General features: G+C 36.2%; 1 long non-coding RNA gene across 3 annotated transcripts in view; it reads right to left on the reverse strand.

Annotated features, from left to right (window-relative positions):
• The window catches only part of LOC110934297, a 32622-nt gene extending 24382 nt beyond the window's left edge, over positions 1 to 8240 (reverse strand). The window contains exons 1-5 of one of the 3 annotated variants that reach the window (XR_004884354.1): positions 7759 to 8240; positions 7195 to 7312; positions 6998 to 7105; positions 6342 to 6623; positions 5546 to 5591 (exon numbers count right to left, since the gene is read on the reverse strand). This is a non-coding gene — a long non-coding RNA (uncharacterized LOC110934297). Of the gene's footprint in view, positions 1 to 5545; positions 5592 to 6116; positions 6174 to 6341; positions 6624 to 6997; positions 7106 to 7194; positions 7313 to 7758 lie in introns of those variants that run through there. The other 2 variants (XR_004884353.1, XR_002588214.2) reach the window with 2 other exon arrangements.
• Between the last annotated feature and the right edge of the window lie 237 nt (positions 8241 to 8477).

The raw sequence follows: 8477 nt of genomic DNA on the forward strand, positions 1-8477 counted from the left end.
TCTATTGCACTGTTTATCGAGAAGCTGGAGGCACAGGATTTGGAGCAGCAGAAAATTGCTAGAATGAATAGTTCTACTCATCAACAAGATATTAAATTGTACTATAAAGGAAATGTTTAAACTGCTGAAGCAAGTCCAAAGATACAAACTGCATTTAGTGCTGGAAATCAACCTACACCAAGCAGTCAAGGATCAGTCAACTCTAGTGGTTTTTCAACGGTGAATCCTCCAAGTGTTCAAAGTGCATCTGCTGGAAATGGGCATTTGATTCAGTGTAATGTAGCTCTGCATCTTCAAAATAGTCAAAATTATTCTGAAGAAATTGTAAAGCATCATATGGGATTGTTGGTCACTGCATTAGAGTCTTATGAAGGGTTGATTGCCGGAAGAATTGGTAATCCGATGCTCACAAAGGAAGATTATGACCAAATTGATGCAGAGGAGCTAGAACTGATGGATATTAAATGGGCCTTAGCGAGCGTTTTGAGGAGAGCAGAAAAGTTTAGATTGGTTACAGGGAGAACTGATTTCTTGGATGCAAATCTTTCTAATCTTGGATTTGATAAATCTAAAGTTGTTTGTTTTCGTTGCAGGGAGAAAGGCCACTTTAAAAGAGAGTGCAAGAATCAGGAGCCGAGAGGAGCAAAGGAGTCATCTGGGAAAGATGATTATTATAGGAAAACCATTTATCAACAAATCACTCATCAACCGCATCAACAAAAAGAACCTCAAACGGCACATGGAAAAATGATCGACGATGCAAACAGGAAAGCTTATTATGGCATTGTTGATCAAGATGATGAGAAAATGGCTGGAGGATTTAGCTGGGACAAATACATTCCAGCTGATTCAAATGTTCATGCTTTCATTGCACATATTGTTCGAAAGCCAGAAATGCTGAAGGAATGGATGGAAGTGTTATCTTATGAAGAGAAGAGTGAAGATGAAGGATGTGTTTCTTCTGAAAACAGTTCATCAGAAACAAGTGATGATGAAGAAATGGAATAGATAAATTTGGGAAAAACTCATTTATCTTCTGACACTTTTGAATTTTATGTTGCAGAAAAATTGAAGAAATTGAAAGAGAGGAAAGCTGCAAAGGAAATGAATGAAGTCAAAATGATTGAGAAGATTGTGGAAGTTAAAAAGAGAGTTGAAGTCGAGAAGATCGTTGAAGTCACAAAACCCTGTCTTACATGTTTAGAGTCTTGTAAACAATGTATAGAAAAAGATGAGAGGTTTAGTGAGTTAGAAAAGTTGAAAGAACAATTGTTGTTTGATGTAAAGAATTTGAAAAAGTCGTATGATGTATTGAACAGGCATGTGAATAGTCTGGAGAAGACTAACTCTGAACGAGAGAAAGCTTTGAAGATGATGAATGCTACAATGATGACAAAGCAGAAAGAGATCAACTTGTACATAGAAGAATGTGCAAAGTGGAAGAAAGAGTTGGATAATGAAGCAGCTGAGAATGAAAAAATCAGAAGATTGCTGCAAAGTTACAAAGGTTGTGACTACATAATCGATAGAATTTATCCAACAGTAGAAGGTTTTGAAGCGTTTAAAGATGAAGAAACAAAGCCAAAGAAGAAGAAGGATACTGGTAAGAAACAGGGTGTCTGTTATAATAAGTGTCCGCCTCCGATTTGGGAAGGGTACTCGCCTAGAAAACCTAATGAGGAAGAAGTAAAACAGACGGTCAATATTAAGTTAGAATCCGAGATAGCCGATGTTTTACCGGACAATATTGACGTCACGTTCACAGCGTCCGACACAGATCATGAGTCCGAACTGATAAAACGAGTGGTCGATCAAGTGTTGGATAAGGATGAGGAGTCAGAGTCAAAGTCCGAGTCCGAAAGTTCGTGTCAGTCAGTCGGGAGTTCAAATTCGTCCGAAAAGAGTTCGAAATCATCGGGAAAACAGGTTTATAGTAAAGAATTTTTGCTGTCAAAATCTAATTTGAATGACGAAACATTTGAAGTTGCATATACTTTGAATGATTCTGACAAATTATATTTTGATAAGGAGTTTCCAATAAGAGGTGTTAAACCAACCAGAAATGATCAAAAAGGATTTCAAATTAACAGAAAGTAATATTTCTGAAATAAAAGATGAAGATATTAAAGTAAAACCTAAACCTTACACCTCAAGAGTACAACAAAGATTAAACAAGAAAAAAGGTTACAATTCTGGTTCTGGTTTTCAAAAGAAACCAAACCAAAATCGTAGCTACAAAAAGAAAGGACTTGGTTTTACTCCATCAGAAAACTATAAAAATGAAAAATTTTCTAAAACAAATACAAAATTTGTTTCAGGAACAAGTTCGGAAAAGGAAGCAAAAAGCTCATTCTGGAAACAATCTAACCAAGAATTTCTTGCCGAGAAAAGAAAGAATGGAGCTTATGTGAAGAAAGAAACCAGAACCTGTTTCCGATGCGATGAAGTCGGTCACGTTGCATGGAACTGTCCGAAAGCGACAAACACAAAACAGGGAGTTTCTGGAAAACTGAAAGAAGTTATTGTTGACAATACCGAATCGCCAACTGAAAAATTTAAAGTTTTCAAAAATTCAACATTTGAAGTTGGTGAGTGTTCGAAGAGATTTTACAGGCGTAGTGTGAAACTTGACAACCAAAAATGGGTTGTTAAGAAATCTGAGGTAAAATCTGGTGATGAATCTGATTCCACAAAATCAGAGAGCCACAGTTTGATGAGAATGATGAAAACTCAGTTCCTTCAATGGATGATGAGAACTTTCCACCATTGAGGACTGAAAATTTTAAAAGGAAAGTTGGAAAGTCTGAAATCTCAAATCAGGGCTATTCTGAAAAGGATAATTTTGATGTTGAGAAAGCATTTAATGGGAAAGTTAAGAAGATTTTTGGAAAAATGGTTGATGGGAAGGTGAAAGGGGTAAAGGATTTCTATGCTAAAAAGAAAGCAACTTACACCCCAACAAAATCTGAATTGAAATCACCCAAGGCTGGTCAGGCTTGGGTGGACATTTTCTTTGCTTGAAAAACCTGACTTGCCGGAGATCCCCAAGTTTGTATTCGTGGATCAGGAATCGGCATCATTCATGTTTTATGAGTTTGTATGAAAAGTCCTTAAAATTGTTATAATTTTACAGGATGAATGACTACGCCGGAGCTTCCAGGTTGGTAAGTGCGAAGCAAGAATCGGAACTTTGATGGGTAAACTGTAGATGACTCATTCCTACAATTGGTATTGATTGGTTATACCTACAAGAGGTTATTCTTACAAGTGGTTTAGATGTTGCTTGATTGCAAACAGTGAATCGAGGACATTAAGTTGTACTTGATTTACTACATTTGATAAAACTGACAAGATGATGAACCATATCCCCGTACTTAAACAAGTGGTAAACGTACAAGTGGTTAAGAAACTCATTTTCTGGAAAAATTATTTTGATTAAAACAAATTTAAGTGTTTTGAAATCTAAATGAGAAAATGGTTTGTGATAAGGGGAGTTCAGATTGTTTATGCCTAGTGAATGGCGAATTGAGGCGATTTGATATCGGTTGTCGTGTTTCTGTATAGTTTATGTTGTTTTTATGTTTTCAAGTGGGTCAAGAGTTTAGATAGTTTTCAAATTTCTTTAATGTGTTTGCATTTTAGGCGGAGTAGAAAATTTTAGAAAATCCAAAAACATTAGAAATTTGAAAAAGCCAAAAACATGATAAAATTCAAAAATGAGTTTTGTTGTGAAAAGAGGAAATGATAGTACATCAGTAGGCTGTAACAACATGCTAAAGAAATGTAAAGATAAAATGTGATAAACAATCTCACTGAGGATGTGCCAGTAGGTTTTTACACACTTAGTAAATTGTGACGAGATATAAATCTAAAAATTCAAACTTGCTTATTCTGTGGGTAACAACATCTTGGATATATAGGTAACCCCTGAAATCTTGTTTGAAAGGTCCCTTATTCTGAGATACCAGGTCTTTATGCTCAGTGATGATATCTGGGGTATTATCCTGGGACTTCTGCTGTATGGAAGTACTGACCTAGTCCCAGGATAATGCTTTCCGCAAAAGCTTGAAACATAGCTTCGCCCTCAGCATGCTGATGAAACAATAAAATTGATAGTCGCTGCTGTTGAAATCAAAAGATACTCTAAAGGGGACACACCAAAAAGCCGAAGCCGTCATCTCTCTGCGTATACGGAAGTATCGACCTGAGCTCTCACGGCCCTCGCATCTAACCCCTATACAGATATCAGCTGTGGTATACTCACCTGTAAGACTGAATATTGGGATCTGGATACGGGAGTATATTCAAGTAGTGAGACACACGAATAAGTCAGTATCTAAGACATTAACATCGTATCTCGGATCAATTGAACTTTGTGTAAGAATTTCAGTGGACCGATAGATATACTGACAATCTAGGTGAATTGTTTTGAAATGAAAATGTAATCAAGCTTAACGGTGTTAGTGACATGTCTCATAAACTGATATGATCCTCTTACACGAACTCACAAAAATATGTTTGTAAATATTTCATTTCTACATTCTCGTGCTTTTACAAGTGGTGTCAATTATTTTTTTAAAATCCAAAAATATTTTCAGTATGTTTTAGCATAAAGTTTCAGGAAACTCAAAAAGATTTTTGACAACTGATATTGGAAAGCTGATTTTCAAAATTCTGAGTACTAATCATGATGAGTATAATTTGAGGGGGAGTTTGTGTTTAAAACTGATTATTTTTTTATCAATCCTTAAAGTGCTTCATCAGATTGGAAAATCATTTTGTTTTTGAGAAGTGAGTCTGAGTTAGTTCATGTGTTTATGTTTGAAATATGTATGTGAGAGAAATTTGAGAAATTTACTTTGAGGTAGAGCTTTTGCAGGATAAGATGAGAAGCTGTTAGACGGAAGGCCAGATAACGATCCTGAAGATGTTACTGAAGAACAAAGGAATGCCAGTAAATCGAGAGGGGGAGTCTGAAGACAGAGAGAGAGAGAGAGAGAGAAAAGTCCAGAGACTGATCAAGACTGAAGATGTGAAGACACAGCATAGTCGTGACTCAATGAACGACTCCATCAACATCTGAGGGGGAGTTTGTTGGTGCACTACATCTGTTGATTTCGTCTTGGATTGAGTCATACATTGTATTGATTAGATTAGGGCGTGTTTTACGAGAAAATAGGATGGCATATAGATTTAAACTGATAGGTCCGCTTATATGGACATAGGAGGTCCGCTTATGTGTCAGGTCCGCTTATATGGACATAGGAGGTCCGCTTATTTGTCATGTCCGCTTATTCGGACATGTCCGTATATGGGGACCTACCTGCACTATATATACCATATAAGCGAACTCATTTGTAACGTGTGTGAGATTCCATACCGAGGTGTTGCCGGTGTGAGATTTGAATGTAAACGTTGTAATATCAATCAGAAAAGTGATTTAAGTGAAGATCTAGCTGTTTCTACGTCAGGTACTTGTTTTCCGCACCTGTATCTGATCAAAACTCCTCTAATAGACTCGTTCGGGTCAAAACACGATCCTACACTGTCTAATTCTCAAATCTTCTAGTTCAACAATCAACATGTATCGTCTGGGAACCCAAAAATACGAACACAATCATAGACTTATTTTTGAAAGGTAAGTGAGGATCAATTTTATTTTTAATTTAATATATTAATTTTCTGGAAAAAAAATATATATAAAAATTTGAGTTTAACGGGTCGTGTTTGGGTCAACCCGTTAATATTTGGGTCGTGTTTGGGTGTTCATTTGTATAACACGATTTTTAGGTTCAAATTGTCTTCGGGTTCGTCTAGATTTTTTGAGTTCAGGTCGGGCTGAACCTGCTAACCCATTTTTGTAAGTAAACTTACCACACTAACCATTGATTAATAGTTAAAGTATTTTTTTGGGAAAGAAAGGAGTTGAGCCAACCCCTATCTATATCGACTCATACCAAAATGCTACTCGGTTTGACTGTTCGACCTAAAGACCTTTTAACGAATTTCTCAATCTGTTGTGACGTCCATTTTATACCTCTATCTATAACCCTTCCAAAAATTCCACAAAAGAAAGATTATTTTTTTTAAATAAAAGAGGCTTTCTATATCTATTTGACACACCAACCATTTATTAGAAAAAGTTGAAATTTTCAGATAGAAAGCGTGTCGACCTGTACCAAATAAAAACACCCTTACTCCTTTTGCTTTGTACCAAAAAAAAATCGTGTTGTGACCCAACCCCATTTGACATGTTATTACCCAAACTACTTGACGTGCCATTTTAATGCCTTTACCAACAACTATTTAAAAAAAGCATCATTAAAGATAGTTCTTTTTACCTGTAAGTGTGACCAGCATGCACCATATGTTGTGCTAAATCATGAAGCAAGGGTAGAACCCTAGGTGGTATGAGAACCGGAGACTTAGAATACCCTGCCATATAACCTCAAAAGTCTCTTCATAAAAAAACATGCGTAAGAACAAAGCAAGCTATGGAAGTACCTTGTGAGGGAAAACGAAATATGTACCAAGTTGGTTCAAAATCATCGGCCTCGATTGTTTCGCAAACACTGACTGTTGTCAACGCCAGCCACTATATCTCTTCTTTTGATTCAAAACACCTAAAAATCTTTCCACACCATTAGAAAACCAAGCTCTAATTCATCAAGCTCATAACATTATACCCCAAAATAACAAAATTTCAACACAGCTAATTAAATGTGTTTATACAAAAACACAATAATACATACCACATGCTTCCTCTATACTTCAAATCATAATTTCATTTCAAATTTTAGTAGTTTGGGATAAAAAACGAAATATTATGTTTTTACATTGACGTAATGATTTATAATATGATTTGTAAAATATATTGAAAATAAACTTCTATCAAATGTATATATTTTTTATCAAATTTATATACAGGAAATGGGATGTTGAAACGAACATATAAGTAATTGGTAAAGAACAAAATTGAAAAGAAAGGTAAACTGACCATTCTTTCACCCATCTTTGTAGGCTTTTCAACTTCTGCAACCAAACACTCAAACCCTGTTCATCATTTACCCACCACCTCCACCTCCAACGCAACAACCATCATCACCTATTACAAAAATACAAAGTATCTAAATAAGATATGGTGCTAATATTAACTTCTATTCTAAGCCACATCGTTGATTGTTAATCACTTACCAAACCAACCCAAAAGATCTTGATGGGCCTCCTGTGTCCGAGCTGTTATGTCTTCGTCTCTATATCAAAACGGGACAATAATGTGATACACCAGGATATATCCTCAGAAGTGATCAACCTGCATGCCCATAACTTTTTTTAGATCTAGTAGGTTGATTAACTTAATATTATAAATATAACTCTGAATCATAATTCCTAAATTTGTAAATCCTTAGCTAATTGGTAGACACATGACGAGCTAACCGAGCTTCTGTTGGTTCTACTGAGGAGTCAGGTCAGATATACAAACCCAAATACTCTCTTGAATCTGCATATACAATATGCAAAAAATGCCAAAATTCTTCTAAAGAACTAAAATCAGAACTCTAAATCCATATAAAAAAATCCTGATCCATAACTCTCTAAAAGCTGAAAAAATACATCATTAATCTCTCAAAACATGAAACAGGAACTTATTTTTCAAAATTAATTAGCTTCCAAAGCATGAAACTACTCGCATCAATTTACAGTAAGCTAAATCAAAAGTGAAAAGTCAAAAGTATTAAATTTTTATAAAAAGGTTACCTTTCTGAAAGAACCTGGCAAAATCCAGACCAGATTCGCCACCGTCGTCACAATCGCCGTTTAGGGTTCTTCAGTGTTGGACAAAAAAGTTCTTTAATATTAGGGTAAAAAGATGGGATTTGGGAGACAGGAACCGACCGTCTAGGGTTTTCAACTACTACAACTGCTGGCAGTGTGAGGCGGTGGTGGTAGTGGTGATGATAGGGGCGGAGACTCACCAACGTCATCGTCAATTTCTATCTCTCTCAGAGCGGTTGTAACTGGATTACCATCTGGCCGGTCATCTGATCGTGAAATCACGCAACCCGTTCACCGATTCGTTTATCGATTTGGAACCGGAGTGGGTTCCAACATAAGAATTTGTTAGAGGAGTGTTGAGAGGTGTTTCGTGGCAGTGCTGAACGGTGGAAGGGTTACGGTGGATTGGTGCGAGGGTTTTGAGATGAAATTGGGGAAGAGGAGATGAGAAGATGATTTTGTGTACGTGTTTTGGTTTTGAGGGTCTGATATCAACACGTGTGATAAACAAAGCATAGCCAGCCACTTAGATGTGTGGCTGGCAGCTTCAACTATTCATTCACTTTTCTTATTATCATATATAGATTATATGTTCCTTCCTTTATGTTTATATCAATTAGGGTCAAGACACGTACGCTTTGCGGCGCGGGGCACATCATAAACATTGAATGAATTAGTCCAAACGTTATATGATGCATTAA

The sequence above is a fragment of the Helianthus annuus genome, chromosome 16, assembly GCF_002127325.2.
Source record: "Helianthus annuus cultivar XRQ/B chromosome 16, HanXRQr2.0-SUNRISE, whole genome shotgun sequence".
NCBI lineage: Eukaryota > Viridiplantae > Streptophyta > Magnoliopsida > Asterales > Asteraceae > Helianthus > Helianthus annuus.